Source organism: Cololabis saira, chromosome 21 (genome assembly GCF_033807715.1).
Source record: "Cololabis saira isolate AMF1-May2022 chromosome 21, fColSai1.1, whole genome shotgun sequence".
NCBI classification, from domain to species: Eukaryota; Metazoa; Chordata; class Actinopteri; order Beloniformes; family Belonidae; genus Cololabis; species Cololabis saira.
The window spans coordinates 21,001,984-21,023,730 of record NC_084607.1 but is presented as its reverse complement, the minus strand read 5'-3'; the positions used below and the strand labels follow the sequence as shown (position 1 = coordinate 21,023,730).

The window sequence follows — 21,747 nt, the reverse complement described above, 5'->3', positions numbered from 1 at the left end:
TATATATATATATATATATATATATATATATATGTGTGTGTGTGTGTGTGTGTGTGTAACACAAAACCACTCTGAAAGGTATAAATCTGTCAAACTGCGTTTATATAGTGTGAGATACTATAAAACCTTTAAGTATTCCTCAACTATGTAAAGGTTAAAGAGATGGAGGTGATGATTTCCACATCAGTTATGTGCTATGCCGTACCTAGTCCAAGTTTTTTGTGCATAAAATCTTGTTTTCTGACATTTGTAAATGAATATCAGTTCTTGCTCTTCCTGCCCTTTAACATACATTTACAGTATGTTTCAACTATACAAGCTGTTATGAATAATACATATTTATATTTGGAAGTGCAAATATATACTTTTATATGCACATTTTAGTACCATTTTTTTAATCTTACATTTTGTTTTTTTTTTTGTTTTTATTAAAAGATTTGATAAAAAAAGATCTTTTCCTAGTGGGTATTAGTATTTGGCAAATACAAACTCTGGTGAACATCGACATATATTTATTTCACTGTGACATTACAACAACAATGAAGACTAAAAGAATACCACTTATGATCAATTTATCGAGGCGATTGGGTATTTGCTTACACATAACGCTCTTAAGGTTCCACCAGAGCATTTTAATTCGGTGAAAGTTTGGGCCTAGACTGGGTCATTGCAAATCCTTGATTCTTTTAATTGAACCCATTTTGGTGTATATTTGTTGGATCATTGTCCTGGTGTAATTTGACCAAGATTTAGCTGACAGACAGAAGGCCTTTCATTTACTTCTGAAGAGGCGTTCACTGTCACCTCAAGGTACCCAGGTCCTGTGGCCGCACACACTTTCCTCTCATGACGTTTAATCTATCTTGAAAATCCTTGTGCTCAAGTCTGTTTTAAAATAGTTGCAGAGAAGGGTGATATATGGCTACTTGCCATCAGAAAGCCATTTCTTTTAAAGAATAAGAATTAGAATAACTTTATAATTAAATATCAGTTGAACTATGAGAGGGAGAGGGCTCCCACATTATTAATGGTACAATCCTTTAATCCTATTTCTTAAATGTTTGGTATAGCAATTAGCTCTTTAGGGCAAAATTATGCAGCATCATTTTAGCAATCAGACTACGGTAGTTATGAAACTAACGTCAATAGAAACGTGACGCTATCCGTGGTGCTGAACTGAAACATATATTACTGAACCAGTGCCAGGGAGCTGTCCATGGTGCTGAGGGAACACTCATCTATTATTGCTATGAACAGCAGTCTGTGGTCCTGAAGGAAAGCTAAAGTCTTGTTGTGGTTTTACCAGTTGGTCAGGAGATGAAACGCAAGTCCTCTTTCTTTTCAGGTATCAACACATATACATCTTTACTTTGGCGTTACAACTGTAAAATAGAGACAAGTACTAAACACTAACTGGATCAAGTTTGGATTGTTCACAGTAAATAGAAGATATTGATTATTCCCCAGGAGATGGCGCAAGTGTACAATTTATGTAGTTGAGCAATTGTGTCTGCGAATTCACTAGGTGGCATGAGAGCATCGTGGTCATGGTGGGCAGTGTTGGGGGTAACGCGTTACAAAAGTAACGCAATTACAGTAATGTATTACTATTTGCTGTAACGCAGTAATATAACGCATTACTAATACATTTTCGGTAATATTTTACTCGTTACAATCTAAGTAACGCGCGTTACAACGCATTTTAACCCGTTTAGCTGTTGTTTTTTAAAGAATTCACCAACACCGCGTCCGCGAGACATCCCGACAACAGAAAAAAGCGTTGGAAACGCGGCGCGGCGGAACGTAGCGCCGCTGGACACTGTTTGTGTGGGGACTGTTTAGCCAGTGAGCAGAGCCGGCAGGGAAAAGTCAACAGTGCGGCGTGTCCGCGTGTAACTTAAATCTACCATGGTCTCAGCGTTAGAGCTCGGCCAAGTGAGGCTTTATTAATATATGGGCTTTATACATTTATTAAATATATATGAGCGCGGAGTCGGCGAGGAGCTGCACGAGCCGGGCTCACAGTCAGTCGCGCTGTGAGAGCGGATTTATGGTTCCGCGTTAAATCGACGCAGAGCTTTCGCCGTAGGGTACGCAGTAGTTCGCGTAACCCACGGCGTATGGCCTGCGTTGGTGTAACGCGGAACCATAAATCAGCCTTAAACCACACCTGCAGCCCATCAGGAGGAGAGGTTAAAACAGCTGCGAGTTGTTGATTGCTGGTACGTTTTGTTAACTCTGAGAGAAATATTGGTTTGTTTGTTAGCTTGCTGGTGTTTTTTTTCTCTCTGGGAGTTATTTATGAAGAAGTTCTGAGTTCCGTGTGAGCAGTATTCGAGTTGAGGGGGGATGAGGGGTGATGTGATGGCACCCCCCCTGAAATTAAAAGGGTCCAAATCACCCCCCCCTGAAATTAAAACGGTCCAAATCACCCCCCCCCCCCCCCCCTGAAATAAAAACGGTCCAAATCATCCCCCCTGAAATAAAAACAGTCCAAATCATCCCCCTGAAATAAAAACGGTCCAAATCATCCCCCCTGAAATAAAAACGGTCCAAATCATCCCCCCCCTGAAATAAAAACGGTCCAAATCATCCCCTCTGAAATAAAAACAGTCCAAATCACCCCCCCTGAAATAAAAACGGTCCAAATCATCCCCCCTGAAATAAAAACAGTCCAAATCATCCCCCCTGAAATAAAAACGGTCCAAATCATCCCCCCTGAAATAAAAACAGTCCAAATCCTCCCCCCTGAAATAAAAACGGTCCAAATCATCCCCCCCCCTGAAATAAAAACGGTCCAAATCATCCCCCCTGTAAAACTGCCATCCCTCCTTTCCATCCCTTATGTCATTTCATCAATGAATGTGTTTTTACTGCTATTTCAACATTTAGAGTCATCACCAGAAAAATAACACCAGAAAAATAACTTATTTGAAAATGTTCACCTGTTTCAAGTAAATTTTCACTTGAAATAAGTAGAAAAATCTGCCAGTGGGACAAGATTTATCTTTTTTTGCTATTTTGTTGAAAGTAACTCAAAAGTAATACACAAGTAGTGTAACGCATTACAATTCAGATATAGTAATATTGTAATGTAACTAATTACTTTCAAATGACAGTAACTAGTAATATATAATGTATTATATTTTGGATGTAACTTGCCCAACACTGATGGTGGGGGTGTTTACATCTGTCAGAGGCTGACGCCATTTGCGTGTCCTGAACTGCCTTTGTAGACAGCGAGTAGTCCTTGCATTGGGGTAACTGGTTGTCTTTCTTTATTTATCTTTATTAATTTATTTTTAATCGTCCAGTGGCTTTTACAGAGAAGCCTGGTTATGATTAGATGAGAATTATTAAATAAACGGAGTGACAGATAAAGTCTGCAATAAAACACGCCTTATAATTTCTCACTTGCACATTATGAATCACTTAGATTGCCACAAAAAAAAAAGTTTAACGTTGAAAAGTTCAAAAGATCTGAGTGTGTATTTCCAAGTCCCTCAATATTATATTTTAATGACTTATTCTCCAACTATGTATTTATTTGTTTGTTTATGTAGCATGGAGTGAGTCTTTCTGGTTATAAGTTGAAAGTCACAACCAGTTGTACTTCCACCTGAATACAAAAATCATCCATGCATGTACATTAACCTTTTTAGGCATCATTCCCACTGAGATTTGACGTTGTTTACTAACCACAACAGACCACCCTATGTCCCCTCACCTTATTCAGTGGCAGCCTCTCCTGCCTAGTAACAGTATCCAACGCCACTGTCTTCCTGTCTCTATGGCAACAGAGAGCCACCCCTTCCTGTCCCACATCTAATTGATCCGAGATGTGTGGTCGAGTCCTCAACGACCCTGACCCTAACATCTCCACTTCTCCACTGTAGGCGAACTTGAATCACACCTCAACTTGCATGCACATGTAGCCTATTTACCTACTGGTATTTGAAATAATCTTATCACCACTGGTTCATACTGCCAGCTCATTGATAAAATTCTGTTGTGAAGTCACACTGAAATCCCAACAACGTCGATGATGTGGAGAGCTGCTATACAGGGCTGTCTCAGAAAATTAGAATATTTTGATAAAGTTCTTTATTTTCTGTAATGCAATTAAAAAAACAAAAATGTCATACATTCTGGATTCATTACAAATCGACTGAAATATTGCAAGCCTTTTATTATTTTAATATTGCTGATTATGATGATTGTGTCTTACAGTTTAAATAAGATTCCCAGAATATTCAAATTTTTTGAGATAGGATATTTGAGTTTTCTTAAGCTGTAAGCCATGATCAGCAATATTGAAATAATAAAAGGCTTGCAATATTTCAGTTGATTTGTAATGAACCCAGAATGTATGACATTTTTGTAATTGCATTACAGAAAATCATAATATTCTAATTTTCTGAGACAGTCCTGTATAAGGCATCTTTCCTTACTTAATGATACATTTGAGTAGAACGCAGACTTGAAATCAAAGCACACTGCACAAGTTGTTCAAACAAGCACACCTATGTGTGTGTGCAGGCGCAGAGCGAACTGAGATTAAAGAAGCTTTCAACCGAGTCTTCAGACGCAGTCCTGTTTAACCCCTGTCCATCTCAATTGATGGCAGCGCTGTAGGCAGAATCGTTCAGATCCGCACTGATCAAAACAAATGCATCCCAACTGCACAGAAATGATTAATGCACGTTGGCGCAATCACATACCGCATCTGCATGGCTTCGTGCGTCTGGCGTTACTGATCTTTCAGCTCTCGAGTACTCGTCAAAAACATTGCCGTAAAACTAATATGATTTCCTGCTCTAAGGTCGGCTGTATCACATCAGCCAGCGAACAAGGTGCAGGCCAATATATCTCACTGGAAGTCAGACTTATATGCTACATCTCCACGCCTTACTTCTCCTAAAAGCGGCGAGGTGAGTCTGATTATTTTTAAAGTCTCGTAAATGAGAATATATCAGGCCCTGTCCTCGCTGTTTTTCAGTCGACTGAGCAGCACCGCAGGCTGGCAATACGCGTGCCAGTATAGGAGCAGGCTCCGTGTCTGAACTCATGAATTATTAAAAGACAACTATTTCACGGCTGCAGCTAAAATTAGGAATGTCCTTACACTGGCTATAATTAGAAAGCAGATGGAAAGCGATCATTTATAACACTATATATGAGGTTTTGACATTTCCAGGTGATGATATTGTGTGTGAGGGAGCAGAAGGCAGAGCCTGGCGACACAGACAACCCCCCCAGTCTGTCGTGAAGGTCAGACAGAGGCTCATCCTTTTTTTGCGTCAAGTGCACCGGGAGAGAAATTAAACACCAAATCAATCGCCCTTGAACCGCTGCGCGCCTGTTTGCCATGCAGTCCGCCTGCAGGCGGCTCACTGCCACTGCGCACGGACACGGGCTGGTTTACGAGCGTGTGGACAGAAGCCGAGGTTCTGCGCTCTGCTCTCCATCCCGTGTTTTTTTTTTGTGTGCGCGTCACCGTCTGCGTGCCAGGCGCGATCACGGGCCATTGTCGTAAGTGCACGGCGCGCAGCAGGCCTGCATGTGGCGGGGAGGAGGAGGAGGAGGAGGAGATGGAGGAGAAGGCGGCGCCGCTTGTAAACCCGATGAAACACCCTCGGCTGCAGGAGAAATTCAGCACGGCCGAGATTGTCGACGCTCGAGCGGCTACGACAAGTTCTTCTTTTGCACGAAAGCGCAAACGAAAATAAGAGCAGAGACGAGGATGGTAATTATTGATGCGCGCCCGGGCAAGCTGCTGGCAGCCCCTCATCTGCCACTGAAGAGGAAGAGGAAGAGGGAGATGAGAGACGGGAGGAGACGGCTGAATGGGAGGAGAGTCATTCTCCCTCTCCCCCTCCTCTCCCTTCCTTCTTATTTTCATTCATGGCACAATCAGTGACATACACATATCTCCCACATGCAGAGCCTGGCTCAGTCCCTCTCCATCAAAAGACAAACACACACACACGCACAGACATTCACGCAGGGAAAAATACACACCCCTCTTTTCTCTTGTTATCTAATTTCCTCATAAACGTGAAACACACTGCAGCTCCCACTCATCTTCTCCTATCACTGTCTTTCACAATGGGATTTTGGTCATCTCTCTTCATACGGCAGTAAACACACACAGTGTGTCTTCCTGTCTCTCAGACACACACACACACAAACAACAAACAGCACACCAAACAAGATAAATAAAAAGGACACAGCAAAAGAAACAGACATGGACAACTGCACATCCGAATTTGCATGTTAAATTCTCCCTTTTGCACACATACGCGCAGTTGTCCTTCCAGACACACATGCAGCTTCCTCGCCACCCACAGGGGAGGAGGAGGGAGAGCAAACCTGAGACAGAGAGGGCTTTGAAGCCGCCGCCTCCACAGCCCGAGCACTCCTCTCCTCCCTCCTCACAGTACATCAGCAATCTCTATATCACCTCAGCTCTCTCTACACCTCACACACACACACACACACACACACACACGTACACACACACACACACACACACACGCACACACACACACACGTACACACATGCACACTAATACACGGGACCATGGCCATCCCTCCACACCGGCACCCTCCCATGCTAATTCCATAATACATTCCCAACTGGAAGGAAGAGGGTTGTCTTCTAATTGCTTTCTTATCCCCCTGAGTCCCCCACATTCTCTCCTCCTCCCCCTCCCCTCCTTTCAGCCCGCCCCCTCGCCCTACGCGCACTCAACATGGCAGTAGACAAGCAGAGGAGGGAGGCGAGCTAGAGAGCAAGAGAGAGAGGGAGAGAGAGAGAGGGAGGCAGGCTGCCGCTATCAGGGAATACTGGTGCCATTTTCAGCATCGGAGGGTGAAAGGATTGAGCCTCGCCGCTGTACATTTGGCTCGGCTCGGCTCAGCTCACCTTAGCTCAGACCAGCTGATCAAGAGGGGGATTGGAGGGACGACAACAGGAGAGAACGGCTGACCCTTCACAAAGGTACCACACTCTCACCTTTCATTTGTTCTTTCTCTACACTAGGATACAAGTTGGACAGCAGCGAAGTGCAGATGGAAGTGAGAGCAAGGGGGTGTGTGTGCGTCTGTCTGTGTTTGTCCGTGTGTACATCTGTGAGTGCATGCTAAACAGAGGACAGCAGGGTCTCTCATGGGACTCTGTTCTATTTTCATTTTCTAGGCAAGTACATTCACCTCACACACACACACACACACACACACATACGAGAACACACCCCCAACACCTGCCTCAACCTTGTTTTCCACCAGCATCTGTTCAAACAACAAGCACACCAAAATTTCTGTATCAGCCCAAAAACCACATGACAGCACGAGTGGCATGAGTTGCCACCTCACTGTTTGTGTGCAGTTTGTTTGTTTTCGTTTTTTTCTGACCTGCTGCATTCAGCATCCTGAGGATGAGGATGTGTTGCGTAGTCTTATAACAGGACGCTGTATGTTGGAGCAGAAATGCTGTTTACTCTTCTTGTTGCATAAGACGGAATCAGAAACACACACACACACTTTTACACACTTACACAAGCATTACGCTTCTAAAACAAGTGAAGACAGATCTGATTATTTGTGGTATTTGGACTCATTAGCCCACGTCTGTCAACGAATCTAATATTGTACATCTGAGGATCTTCTGGGTGACTCATCCGCTATTTTTAGTGCAGCATTGCCTGATGTGTTCTGGCGCTGGAAGCATGTTGCATGTCGTATATGCATACTGGCCCTGTTTTCACGTGTAACACGCAGCATCGGCTCACTTCAGAGGCAGCTTTATTACTGTGTGTCATTAAAAGCTGCACTGAGACTGCAATGTCACTCCTGGCTGAGAGCAATGCTGCCCACAGCTTCGCTGGCCCCGAGGAGAGGAAAAGAGAGGATGCAAGGGGGAGAGATGGATGGATGGAAGTAGAGAAGGATAGAGGGAGGGAGGGAGGGAGGAGAACTGAGAGGAAGAGGTGTGACAGAGAAGAAGAGTAAATAAAGCAAGGGGGAGGTGGAGAAAGACAGAGCAATATGTGTGTGAGTGAGTGTGTGCGTGCGTGTGGGGGTGTAGCGCAACAGGGAGGAGGGGTTACAACAGAGATAACACAGAGAGGGTGCAGAGAGGTGTCAGAGAGAAAAAAACAGAGTGGAGTTGGTGTGTTTGTGTGTGTGTGTGCATGGAAAGATAGCAACAACATCCACAGAAGAATAAGAAAATGATAGTGATAAGAGGAGGGGAGAAAGAGGAATATGAGTGGAAGATGAGAAGCTGATCCCTTATAGCAGACCGTCATGTGCCGTCAGCACATTAACACTTGTGTCAGGATAAGCAATGAGCATGTGTGTCTATGTGTGTGCAAATGGATACTTGCATATGAGTTAAGCACAATAACGGCACACGTCGCCTTGCAGCTTCCAGAGGAGTTAACGTGTATTCGCTGCATCCCGTCTTCAAATGTGTGGAGTGCTGTTTACATTGCCGAAAGAAACAGATAAGACAAGAGCTGACCCACTGGGTTGGCACAGCGAGACAAGGCAGTGCACCTGAAATACGCTTCCACAGCTCCATGCTACAAAAGCACACACTAAAGCCAACTAAAACTTCTCTCTCCTGTTTCTCCGACTTTGTCTCCTTCACACACATATTCAGACGAGCGGTGGGTTTCCTGCATGATGCAACACGATGAAAGGAAGCCGATTATCATGGAGATTGGAAGTCGTGTGGAGAGCAGGCTCTGTGTGCGTGAGCAGGTGTGTGCGGTGGTCAGTAAAGGGCACACTGAAATTGGCAACTTGCTGTTGTGGTGAAATGAAAGGTGAAAGCTCCCCTCTGTGTTTCTTTCTACATTTTTCTTTTTCTTCCTTTATTTCTGTCTACTTCCTGCATCTAGGATCAAAACCGAGAGGAAAAAAAAGCGTAGCATGCAAGAAAGCTGCGAATGAGAATAAATAACAGAAATGAAAGCCACAAAAGAACAGAAGGGAACGGCTTCCTTACTTAAGACTCGTAACACCTATTTGTTGTTTTTCTGTCTCAACATTGATCTGCGCTTTTATTTATATCCTCTTTCACAGTTACCCTTGCACCATCTTAACTACAGTTGTGTGGTCTTGGATTGCACATGTGGGTATCTGCAAGTTTCCAAGCAACCCACTATAAACCCCAAGTGCCCATCTAATTGCCCCGGAGGCTCATGGTCATTTACCGCGGGTTGTTATCGGGCAGACAGAGATTTAGAGAAAGAAAATGTTTGTCCCTCATTAAAGAGAAGTGCCATAGACCCAAGACTGGATTTAAGGAGCAACCAAACCGCAGCACAATCGCTGAAGTATGCACACTCATACACACACATGCAGGCGGCTAATGAATGTGGACGTGCTGCCAATGACTCATTTGACTTCATTTATATTCATAGTGATAGGCAATTTAAAATCCCTTTTAATCCTAAATATTCGTTTGAATTATTGCTGCTGGGAGTTCGTAAATGATCTGCACGGATTTCTGAGGGGTCAGCGCTCTGTGAAGGGTCACTGTGACTGTGTGATTGAACGGCACTATGACAGCTTATTTTGATTACAATACATACAGATCATATGTACAAGACTGCTGAGGGGATGTAGAGAGTAGAACATGTTGTGCAAACATGTTTCACCCTGTAACCAGCTGCATCAGAGTCCTTACCACTCTTCTCCAGCACATACATTTCTTATTCATCAGATTTCCAGAAGTAATTACTATGCTGCATAACCTGTAGCTTGCGAGGCCTCTGGAGATCTAAGGCCCGTGGTAAATGGCCCACTTGATAATCTAGGCTTCCTTGAATATCTCATGCTGCAGTGTGTTTGTGCTAGGAATATCTGTCAAGAGAGCACTATGGAGATGGCCAGTCGTTACAGAAATGAAAGCTGGAACTGATTTCAGCCACAAGGGTCACATTTTTCTGATGCTCCAGAACACAAAAAGCAGCAAGCTGTCAAGGTGCAGTCTGGATAACCACACAACGATTCATGTTTATGAAATATAGCGCAGTATTTGTCCTCTTTGCTTTAAGCATGTGTCTCTTCCAGCATACCTGGGAGGATTGTGGACTATGTGACACGTGAAGGATGCTGGACGCACAAACACACTCACAAAAGGAAGCTGTGCAACATGTGTCACACATAAATCTTCACACAATTATTAATTCCTATAGATTTCAATGTCAACCAATCGCCATTATCTTTGACTATCTACATGTGCGAATTCTTACCGTCCATTTTCATGTGCATCGTGACAACTCAAAGAAACAGGGTGTTTACGGGAGGTCAGCTTCAAAGGCATTGTGACAGGGTGGATACATGCTGTTCTGGTGAACTGTATACCACTGCTGCTAACCTAGAGCCCATTATACAGTTGCTGCTCAGATACACAACTGTGCATGTGTGTGTGTGTGTGTGTGTGTGTGTGTGTGAGTACTTGTATACGTCTCTGCATGTGTATCTGGTCCACACTTGGGCCTAATGCAGTTTGCTGGTAATATGTTTTTATTGGACTGGCCAGGGCAGTGTCAGAGTGGTGTGTTTGTTGAGTGATGGCTGATGTATTTCCCTCTACGAGGGTGGGTAACATCAGGCATAAAGGTGGGAGAGGGGGGATGGGGGAGAGGAAGAGCAAGAGGTTACTGCAGGGGAGAGAAGACAGAGTTTGTGATGAGAGTGGGAGAGAGAAAGCAAGGAGGAGGGGGAGTGGAAAGGCTCATCTGTATGCTGGTTACTGCGAGCTGCTTTTTTGATCTGGAGGGAGTACTTAGCGCGGGATGGCGGGACGCTGCAGAGCAGGGAAGGCAAAATAAGGCTCCTGCAAGTGTGTTTGCGTGCATGAGGGCGAGAAAGCGAATGCATGTGTGCGTCTGTGTAATTAGGTGTGAGGTTTTGGGTGCAGCACTTTGCTCATTAAAAGGATCTGGCTGGTGTCCAGCTCTGTGCACTTCATCAACTGTCATTCACATCTCTCATCCTCTTCCTCCTCTCTCCTGTCCTCACCACTCTCATCTGTCCTCTCCTTCCTTCTCTTCTCCCCTCTGTTGTTTCTCCTTTCTTCCCTCTCTGCACTCCATCATCTATCAGGGGCTTACTGCAACAAAACACAGCTTTACAACAGTGCTGCTACCGCTAGACGGAAAGGGGTGTGGGGTGGGGGTGGGGGTGTGTGGTGGGGGGCATCTTTCATCACTGATGAGCGTTTGATCACGTGTGCCTCATTAGAGACGAATAAGCCGCGCTTGTATAAGATCAGTAATCAGTGCATTTATGCGTTTCTATACCAGCAGGCGTTGGTGCGAGGCCAAAAAAAGAAATGAAATGTAACACAGGGTAGTGGCTTTTTGTAAAAGGGTGTTCATGTGCTCTTTGGGACTCACAGCTTGTTCGCTGTGCCCACCTGTGGGGTAGTTGCTGCATTTTTAAGTGACAAAAATGTCACACTTGTGCTCCGGTCAGATCTGACACATAAAGGTTTGTGTTTGTTAATGGCTCAGTGTTGTGTATATCTGTTCCAGTGATTGTGAGGAAATCCATAATTGTGTCTTTCACTCATCATCAGTTAGGGCAGCTGAGATTGTGCACCTGAACATAATGAACTGACTCACTGCCTTAAAAGTTGCAAAACAAGGTCATAATTATTATAATCTGTACATTTTAGAGGTTGACTTAAAAGATTTGAGTGGAAACGTGTGCGTGAGCATAACCACATGAATGAAAGCTGCTCCTGTTTCGCTGCCTTCAAGAGGAGAGGAGAAGGAAAGTGAAAAGAAGCCAATCAGGCATAGGAAAAAGACCGATTTTCAAAGCAAGAGAGATGAAAATCCTATAAGGAGGCATGAAAAAGAAGAGCAAAGAGGCAGATGAAGGGGACAGAAAGAAATGAGGTAACGAGCGATGCCAGGGAAGACAAGATCAGATGAAAAACAAGATGACATCAACTATTGGTTTGTTTTCTGCCATTTTGATGCTCTGAATTTTCATTAATATGTTATAATTGTCACCCTTTTGAGCAAGAAGTGGTTATATTTGAATAAGAAGGTAGATATGGAAATGGTATTTAACACCTCATTTGACAAAAATGCTCTCACACTGACAAGGAGAAAACCCAGCCTCCGACTCATGACTAGTAGGGAAAATGTATTGGCACTATTTCACTGAGAAGTTGACAGTTCTTTTCATTGAAGCCTGGATGTTGTTAGACACCGCCCCTAGTGGCTGTCAGTGGTATTGCACTTACAGGCACTTCCAGATTTTCTTCAATTTTGCTGCTGAGTAATTACATCCGTGTTTTATGTACAGCCCACGAAAAGCAGCTACACTACACTAGGCATAGAAGTTGTTTTCTTCATGTTCACTGAGAGAAAAAGAGCAGTGGACGCAGGAACAATTAGAGCTCATAAGTGTGTGTGGTGGGACCTGATAATTCTCATGTTGAAGCAGACACTGTCACTTGCTCCTTCCTTGTGTTCTGATCACGCTGCAACAGCCACACTTTGAAAAGTTTTTTCTAACACCCCCCTCCTATGACTTCCTAAAACAGCTGCTGCAGTTACATAATGCAGCGTTAAGAAAAAGTGAAAGGAGAGATGAAGGAGCCAAGAGGAAGAAATGTTGCAGAACATGACTCACACACATTGTCACTTTTTACTGATCATTTGCCAGCCAGTGAAATCAGTTTTCTTTTGTTTTTTTATGCTTTTGCCAAGATGCTGCTGCATCATTAAGCTTAAAACAGTTGAAAACAACCACATGAACCACATTTCTGATGTCACGACTGAAACAAGTTTTTAGAAGAGTAATGTCGGAGTTAAAGTAAAGACAGATAGACCTCCGATTGAGCAACCAGGACCCTCATAGAGCTGACAGCGGCCTTTCAGTCCCAGAGGCTTCATCACAGCTGGCTCCCTGCTGAGTTAAGCAAACTTAGTCCAGAAGTCAGTGCAGAAGCTTGCAGGCCATGTGGCCATGTTAGCCTGCTACTAGCTTAAGCTTTGACCTCAGACCCTTCCAAGCCAGTCACACTCGCGATCTGTCAATACAACACAAAACAAGAAACCATATATATATATATATATATATATATATATATATATATATATATATATATATATATATCAGGGGTCGGCAACCCGCGGCTCTAGAGCCGCATGCGGCTCTTTAGCGCCGCCCTATTGGCTCCTGGAGCTTTTTCAAAAATGTTTGACCTTTTTTTTTCCTTTTTTTTCTTCTTTTTTTCTCCTTTTTTTATTTTTTTTCTCTTTTTTTTCTTTTTCTTCATTTTTTCCTTTTTTCTTCCTTTTTCCTTTCCTTTTTAATCTCGATCTTTTGACTTTTTTCTCGTAATTTTGACTTTTTTCTCAAAAGTTTGACTTTTTTTCTCGAAATTTTGACTTTTTTTCTCGACATTTTGACTTTTTTCTCGACATTTTGACTTTTTTCATTAGACTTCATTCATTAGACTTTTCATTTTTTGCGGCTCCAGACATATTTGTTTTTTTGTGTTTTTGGTCCAATATGGCTCTTTCAACATTTTGGGTTGCCGACCCCTGATATAGATAGATAGATAGATAGATAGATAGATAGATAGATAGATAGATAGATAGATAGATAGATAGATAGATAGATAGATAGATAGATAGATAGATAGATAGATAGATAGATAGATAGATAGATAGATAGATAGATAGATAGATAGATAGATAGATAGATAGATAGATAGATAGATAGATAGATAGATAGATAGATAGATAGATAGAGTGCTGTTGCCACGCTGCATGTGCGTGTTTGCATAAATGTTTGTGTCTGCGCCTGCACAGTGTGTGTGTGTGTATAATTTGCCTGACTGCTTCTGTACTTCTGGACTGGACATAAAGTGAGTTCCCTGCCTGTGAATTAGCTTCCATAGCAACCACTGCCACACACTAAGTCAGGCAGGCGGGGAAGTCAATGAACACTGCTCTGCTTGTGCAATCTGAAAGTGGGTACAGGCCTGCAGCCAAATCCACGTAGAGTGGCCACGCTGGCAGGCCGACGGGCAGAGACAATGCTGCTGATAGCAGGACTGTGGGACTGATCTCTGGACGGTAGACAATGTCACATCCGACGCTCAGAGCAGTAATGGAGTCGCTCTGTCTAACACTCTGAGTTTGTTTTCCTACAGTTTCTAGTCCTCCGTGGCTATTTTTGTTTGTTGCCCAGCATCGCTTTTTTTCTATCTCCTCTTCTTTTTCTATTTGCTTTCCTTTCTATTATCCATCTTTCTCTCTATTTGCTTTTCTCTCCGTGCCTCTCTGAGGAAGACGTTGCAGCACTGCGGAGGTAGATGTAACGCGGGGGCAGAGAGGTTTTTTTTTTCCCAATCAAAGTGTTATTGTCAGAGCTGCCCCATCACCCTGGATACACAAACGCACGCACACACACACACACACACACACACACACACACACACACACACACACACACACACACACACACACACACACACACACACACACACACACACACACACACACACACACACACACACACGCACACACACACACACACACACATGCGCTCATACACATACACTCACCTCAGACGTCAAACACACGTCAGTTGCTAGGAACCAACGCTAAAGCTTTGACACACACACACACACACATGCGTGCATGCACACACCAAAAGTCCTCTCTGGTGAGCTCACATGGTAAGCTGTGCTAAATCAGCCAAACTGTTGCAGACAAGCAACCAAACACAGTATGAGAAAAAAAGAAAAAAAAAACACAAACAAAACAATTGTGGCACAGAGCTGGACTTGTGACATAGATGGCTGCGACGTCCCAAATTGTCCGTACGTGGTTGGGATCTGGCTAATTGCTGATGTTCTCATGGAGCAACACATGAAGGAGACGCTGATAACCTCTCTCCCACATGCCCATCGACTGGCTGAGCCGTAGCCATGGTAGCCAGGACGAAAGAACACACACTCTCATAGCGTCACGGACAATCCACAATGTCACCTGAAGCTTAGATGACAGATAAACCTGATGCAAATTCTGAAATATAATGATCATTATGATATCATCAGTTATCTCATTTGTAAATACATGTTTTCAACACGCTGAAGAATAGATAATGAAGACTCATCGCCTCTTTTGATGAGAGAAAACCATAGGTGTTGAGCCTTCACACAATCAAGGAAAGAACAAGAAAGACAAAAGCGGGGCAGGGGTGAAGGTTACTGAACTGTGAAAGCACCTGAGATAATCAATCACACACACATACTGTGTGTGTGTGTGTGTGTGTGTGTGTGTGTGTGTGTGTGTGTGTGTGTGTGTGTGTGTGTGTGTGTGTGTGTGTGTGTGTGTGTGTGTGTGAGAGAGAGAGAGAGAGAGTTAGTTAGTGTTTGCTCACGTTTGTGCCTGCACGCATGTGCACGCATGTGCACGCAAGCGAAATCAAGATCAGGTTCTGATTTGTTCAGCTGTGTCTGTCCATAAGACGCAAAAGCACACCCATAAGCCTGGATTTACATGCATAAACACTCTCCCATCCCTGCCCTCTGATCTCTGCTAACAAACATACATTCACACACAGACTCGTGCAGAAGCAGCAACTCTCACCTGCATAAACCATGTAGTAATGCATACTGAAAAGACCAGGAGAAAAGATGGGGGGCAAAGAGCGAACGGAGAGATGAAAGAGACGGGAAAAAGGGATGGAGTAAGGGAGGGGTGGCCACTGACAGGTTTCTTTTTTTTTCCTTACAGCCAGAGAGATCTGTAATGAGATCTTGGTGAGTCAGACAGGATGCTACACAAATATCCTGGCTGGATAAGAGACAGGCAATGGGGAACGCATTAGAATGCATTAGTCTTGCTGGCTAATAACAAAATCTGTGTCAATGTTATTAGCATGAAGCACATCTAGCCTTACGCTCTGGTACACATCGATCCTCTTGAAAAACACCTCTAACAGTCATCTGGGTGGCGGGATTAGCTCAGGCTGGCAACAATTCACAGCTACCTAAGCAGTTTTCCCCCTCAGCATTTAATTCTAATAGGTTAACGTTGACCCGGTGCTGCTTTTAGGGTGTTAGCTTATATCAGAGAGTGAGTCACAAGCTTTGCAGAGAGAAGCCATGGCACAAATTTAAACATCAGAGCAGTCAACAAACCGTGGGCTATCTCCATGGCCATATTTATTCATGTGGTTTAACAACAACCCCAAAACACACACACACAAACACACGCAGGCACGCGCACACACACACACATACACTGTGCAAAACCGCAAACTGAAGCAAAGATGCGGATCAGATAAAGGTTCCAAGCATTATATGTTTTCATTTTCAATAAATACAGTAACAAGAGCAAAAGCAATGATTATTTAATTCAGCTGCGACTAAATGCACCATGAAAATACCGACTATATGTGACATGTCCCATCACCACGATAAGTACGTGTGGTGTAGTCTGTTTTGAATCTGCATGCACATGATGCAATCAACATTTTCTGCAATAAGTGGCTTTAATCAACAGCCGTCCCAAAGCAATCTTTACCCACCAATAAGAAACATTTGCTGAGTGCCCAGCTGTTTCAGCTGGCTCTGTTTTTTCTCTGCTTCCTGTTTAAATCATGTATTAAAGCCGGGTGTGATGTCTAACCCCGAGGAGAAATGGGGTACCGTTACACCCCTCTGCAGGCCCCACCTCTCTCCCCTTTCATCTCCACATTCACCCCAAGTCTCCTGACTTTTTTTTCCATCCTTCTTTGTATCTCCAACAGCCCCATCTCCCCATATAGTTTTCTCCTTTTCAGCCTCCACCCCTCCTCGTTCCTTCCTTCCGCCTTAAGACGTATCCCCATCTCACTCTCTTTATCTTCTCCCTCCAAGCCTCCATCTTTCACTGTTTCTCCCTGCCTCTTCCGCTACCCATCTTTCTCTGCCATACTCCCCTTTCTTTAACCTTTTATGCTCTCCGCTCATTCCCCCCCTTTCTCTCTCTCTCTCTCCCTCTCTCTCTCTCTTGCAATGTGCTTCAGCTCTCTGTTTCAGTCTTTCCATCACTCTCTTCCGCTCCGTCAACATCTTACACCACACCCCTCCCACCCGTTCCCGCCTCTTCTTCTTCTTCTTCTTCTTCTTCTCCTTTACTCAATCCCCCTTTTTCCTGCTTCGTTGCCATCTTCAGCTCACATCTGCTTGTCTAACACCGACTGTCTCCCCCCTTTAGCATGCTATCTTCACCACCATTACACTTCGTTATTGAGTTTGCTTCTTTTTTTATCCCTCTTCCTTTTCTCTGCTCATCTCACTTTCTGCTATGACGCATAATTGCCTATTCTTGTCACAATCAAGCAGCCACATGCAAGTCGTCTGACACACACACACTCACTTTTTCCTTTTAATGTATTCAGTGTGCATAATGTCATCGTCAAGGTTAACAGCTGAGGTGCTGGTTCGGAGGATCTAGGGATTATGGGTAATGTAGGAAATACGTAATGATGCTGGTGCTTTTACTAATTGACTTTCATTGCTCAGTAGTCGGCAAGTATTTTGGGGTGCAAGCAAAAATTTCTAATGGCCCTTTTTTGTGCATCATTAAGGAAAGTACTGACAAATAATTTAAGCTTCCCAATTCAAATGGTTATCATTTTCATAAACATTCGGCGTCGAAGGCAATTCATGCGTCTCTACCCTACGCCTTCCATCTTTGTCCCCTCGTTTATGTTCATTAATATGAGGAGTTGCCATTGTTCCATGGATAATTCATTGATATGCACGGCAGCAGCATCTGTACGTGTGAGTGTGTTTGTGTGTTCATGTTCACCATGGCAGGCAAACAGATGCAAAAGGCATGACAAGAAAATAACCTTCCCTCCTTCGTCTCTTGCAATGACGAGACGCCTCTTTCTTGCACTCTCTCCCACCCCCTCTATTTTTATCATCTTTGCACCCCTGCTGCCTCCATCACTCTCACCCTTTCTGTCTGTGTCTCACTCTTTCGCTGTCTCTGTCCTTGGGTCTCTGCAGCCAGCTGTGTCTTTGGGCCATTAGAGCCCCCCACCCTTCTCGCCTCCATCCATTTTCCCCATCACTGATTTCCCCCAGCAGACCGTACCCCCTCCCCCATCTCTCTCTCTCCCTCTCTCTTTCTCGCCCTCACTCCTCCTCCTCCTCCTCCTCCTCCTCTTCCTCCTCCTCCTTCACCCGTCGCACTTCTCTGTCCTTCTGACCACTGGGGCTCCATTGTCACAGCAACCGCTGGTAACAGTCTTGTCTTCAGTCCAACATTTCCCACTGCACCAAATACAACATTTGTGCACAGACGTCTGTAAAACAGTGATTACAGGAAAAGAGTTAATATCTTCAGACAGAGGATAAAGCATGCACCAGCAAACACACATCTAATTTTTGTCCTAACCTAACACAAACACAAACGCTATCGCGACCTGAACATACCCACATAAACCAGCAAATCTCCACTGTCAGCATCCTCCTCTTTATGTTTATGTAAACATCTTGCTCTGCTGCTAGCCTCCTGTGGCCGTCTCCGGTTATGAAAAGTTATTGCGCTGCATTATGTAGCACCATTTACTTTTCCGCACACCCACCTCAGCTCACTCATCGTAATGAAACCGTGATTGATCCACTTTCCTCGCAGCTTACTGATGCTCAGATAGTGTCCGGCCTTTGGACGCTAAAGTGGAGCAGCGAGAGCGGATTGCCTTTGAGAAAGTGGGCCGCGTGTGTCGTGTCTCCCGTGGTTCTGTGTGGTCAGCAGGAGAGAGTGGGGGTCAGCTCACTTCCATGCAGATGCTGATCATCGTTTCTTCCTCTTTTTCAGACTCAGCGTTGCACCAGATTTAGATCCCACGTTTCCTTGGACTGGATGAAGGACTAAAATGGATGTGCGCATCACAGGATGCAAAATAGTAGTTCAATAATGTCAATATATCCAGTAACTCAGAAATTGCAAAACGCTTTGATAGAAGGATGTCACAGAAATAATAGATTGCAGTTATTTTATTGTTGTAGAAAATTGGAAAGGCACATTTGAATAAAACAATTTGGTCTAACAATATTGCACCACAGTGTTCAGAAGCTACATTGGAAGAAAACAATTCTCTAAAACCAGATCACCTTATCAGCTTTTGCCTAATCAAAGAACATACTTTTCCTGAAAGAAGTCAAGTTACCTCATTTCTACCATTTCATCTTGTGCTAAATATAGATTAGTAGACATAACTCTGAAGTTCAAATGAGCACAGCAGGATGGTGAAATGTACTTAGATACAATGGAGTCTCCTTCCCTCTCTGTTTGCACTTTCTTTTCCTTTCACACTCTCTTGATATATAAGAGCATGCATCTATTGTTTTTATGTATTTTTGATGTGTGTAAGCTGTATGTGTGTCTGCAGTGACTGTGTTTATGTATGCAGCGTGGCGATGGACATGTTGGAAGTGTATGTGATAATCACTGTGATTTTGATCACTTCAGAAGGAAGATGACAGGTGTCTGGCCTGCCCTATACACAAACCTGCACAACGTCTCAAGATCCACTTTAGGTTCTGTTTAACCCCCTGGGGGTCAAAAAAGGAAAAAAGAAAAAAAAAACTGGGTCGTCCGAAAAGAGGGGCACACACAAATACACACACAGCCGTACAAAAAAAAACAGGGCCCATTGCATCATCTGCACCCCCCTCTTCTCCTCTGTCTGTCCTTCCTTCCCTCCATCCATTAAGCACCTCTCATATCGATTGGGCCATTCAATTTCCGTCTGTAATTCAACTACACTGTTGCACTTTAGTATGTAAATGAGTCTACGGGGGTTGCCGGTCCGTTGTTGTCATGGAAACCTCTCATCAAACACCCAGACACGCACGCACGCACACACACACACACACACACACACACACACACACACAGTGTCCTCTTTTAGGGTAAGAAAGGAGAGACAAGGTGAGCTGTGTCTGCGTGTGTCTGCGTGTGTCTGCGTGTGTGTGTGTGTGTGTGTGTGTGTGTGTGTGTGTGTGTGTGTGTGTGTGTGTGTGTGTGTGTGTGTGTGTGTGTGTGTGTGTGTGTGTGTGTGTGTGTGTGTGTGTGTGTGTGTGTGTGTGTGTGTGTAGGTGTTGTGCTCATGTGAAACCGAAGCGTTGACGTCGGCATGAGGGTTAGTCAGGGCTAAAATGACCTCATTGTACCCTTGGGTATGTGTGTTCGTGTGTGTGTGTGTGTGTGTGTGTGTGTGTGTGTGTGTGCGAGCGAGGGAGACAAAAATACCGCATCTTCGTGGACTCCTGCTCCTTGAAGACTCCATCTCTCAAATCCTCCACCTCCCTCCAAGATCTCTGCCCGTCTCCCCCCATCTTTCTATCTCTCCCTCTGCTCTCTCCATCCCTGCTCTCTCAGCACAGCCTCTAATCAAACTGACGGAGGAGCAGCCCTGTGTGGCTCCAGCCACCATGCACGGACAAAAACGCACACGGGAATAAACATCCGAATGAATATATTCTCCATGTTTCGTCTTTCTCGATCGCGCACCCCAGTGAACACAGAGAGACATTCACGCTGACGCCTGTCCATTCGGTCGTGCGTGGCGCTAATGTTCCCCTCTCCCTGTGTGCCCTCTGTCTGTTTCCTGTCTCTTTCTGTTGCTTTTGGGACAGTTTTAGGTCATGAGGATATCACACCAAGCTGTGTGTGTTTGAGGAGGCAGTGAGAGTATGTGCTTGTGGCAATGCCTTTGCATCTGGTAATGACACGTGCACTGAATATTCAAGTTGTCATGAAATAAGCTACGTACATTTACACAATCTACTCACCTTTAGCACTATTCTGAGGATGTGTTTCTATTTTAATGGGGTTTTTTTATATACACTGTTACATCAGAGGAAAATGTTACAATGTCTACTTCAGTGTGCAGCTTTAGTTGCTAGTTACTTTAAATAGAAATTTTACATAATGGAAAATATGATGAGCTTTTAACATGGACACATTGTTTAAAAACTCAACAAATCTTTTGTGCTTGTGAAGACTTACAAAAAGCAATTTATAGTCAGCGTAGACACGTATATTTTTATCTCACATTTTAAAAAAAAGGACAGCTAGTGTCCAATGGACATCATAGAGGGGGGACGTCTGTAAAACATCTGGACAATTATCCTATTTTTAAAACTGTTTTTGAACCTTTCCATCTGTAGTACATTATTTGGATTTAGGTTACCATTTGATAAAACTAGATGACTATCATCTTGCGATTCTTAAACCTGAACCCTGTCATCTTCAGACCACATGGGGAAAAAATTACACCAATGCAATGCATCGAATAGCTGAATATTTTCCATTATGTTTATTATTATTGCCAACATAGTGATAATATCAGATTCAAGTCAGCAGTTTGAAATCCATGCAAAGCTTCCTCTGCCATCCACAGCAGGTGAATTTTTAATGCAGCTCATAAAGCGAGGGTGTTTATCTGAGCGGTAATAAGTTATTTGATGATGTGGTTGGGGTTAAAGCTTTCAGCTGGCAGTCGGGCTCCATCCTGCTGAACAATGACACTTCAATTTGCCTATGAATCAAGAAGGAAGCATTTCTCTCCTGCACAGAAAAAAAAAAAAAAAAACATCCAACAAATGTCTTCAGCAGCGGTTCTGTTTGAACTCAATTTTGGGAGAAAGTGGTAAGCCTGGAGGGCATACGTGAGTGAGCGCTTGTT

General features: G+C 43.8%; 1 protein-coding gene across 2 annotated transcripts in view; it reads left to right on the top strand.

The window, feature by feature from the left end:
• The first annotated feature begins 6,739 nt into the window (after window positions 1–6,739).
• The window catches only part of LOC133422328 (retinoic acid-induced protein 1), a 58,932-nt gene continuing 43,924 nt past the window's right edge, over window positions 6,740–21,747 (top strand). For both annotated transcript variants that reach the window (XM_061712284.1, XM_061712283.1), the window contains exon 1: window positions 6,740–7,003. The gene's annotated coding sequence lies outside the window, so the exon portion shown is untranslated. The remainder of the gene's footprint in view (window positions 7,004–21,747) is intronic.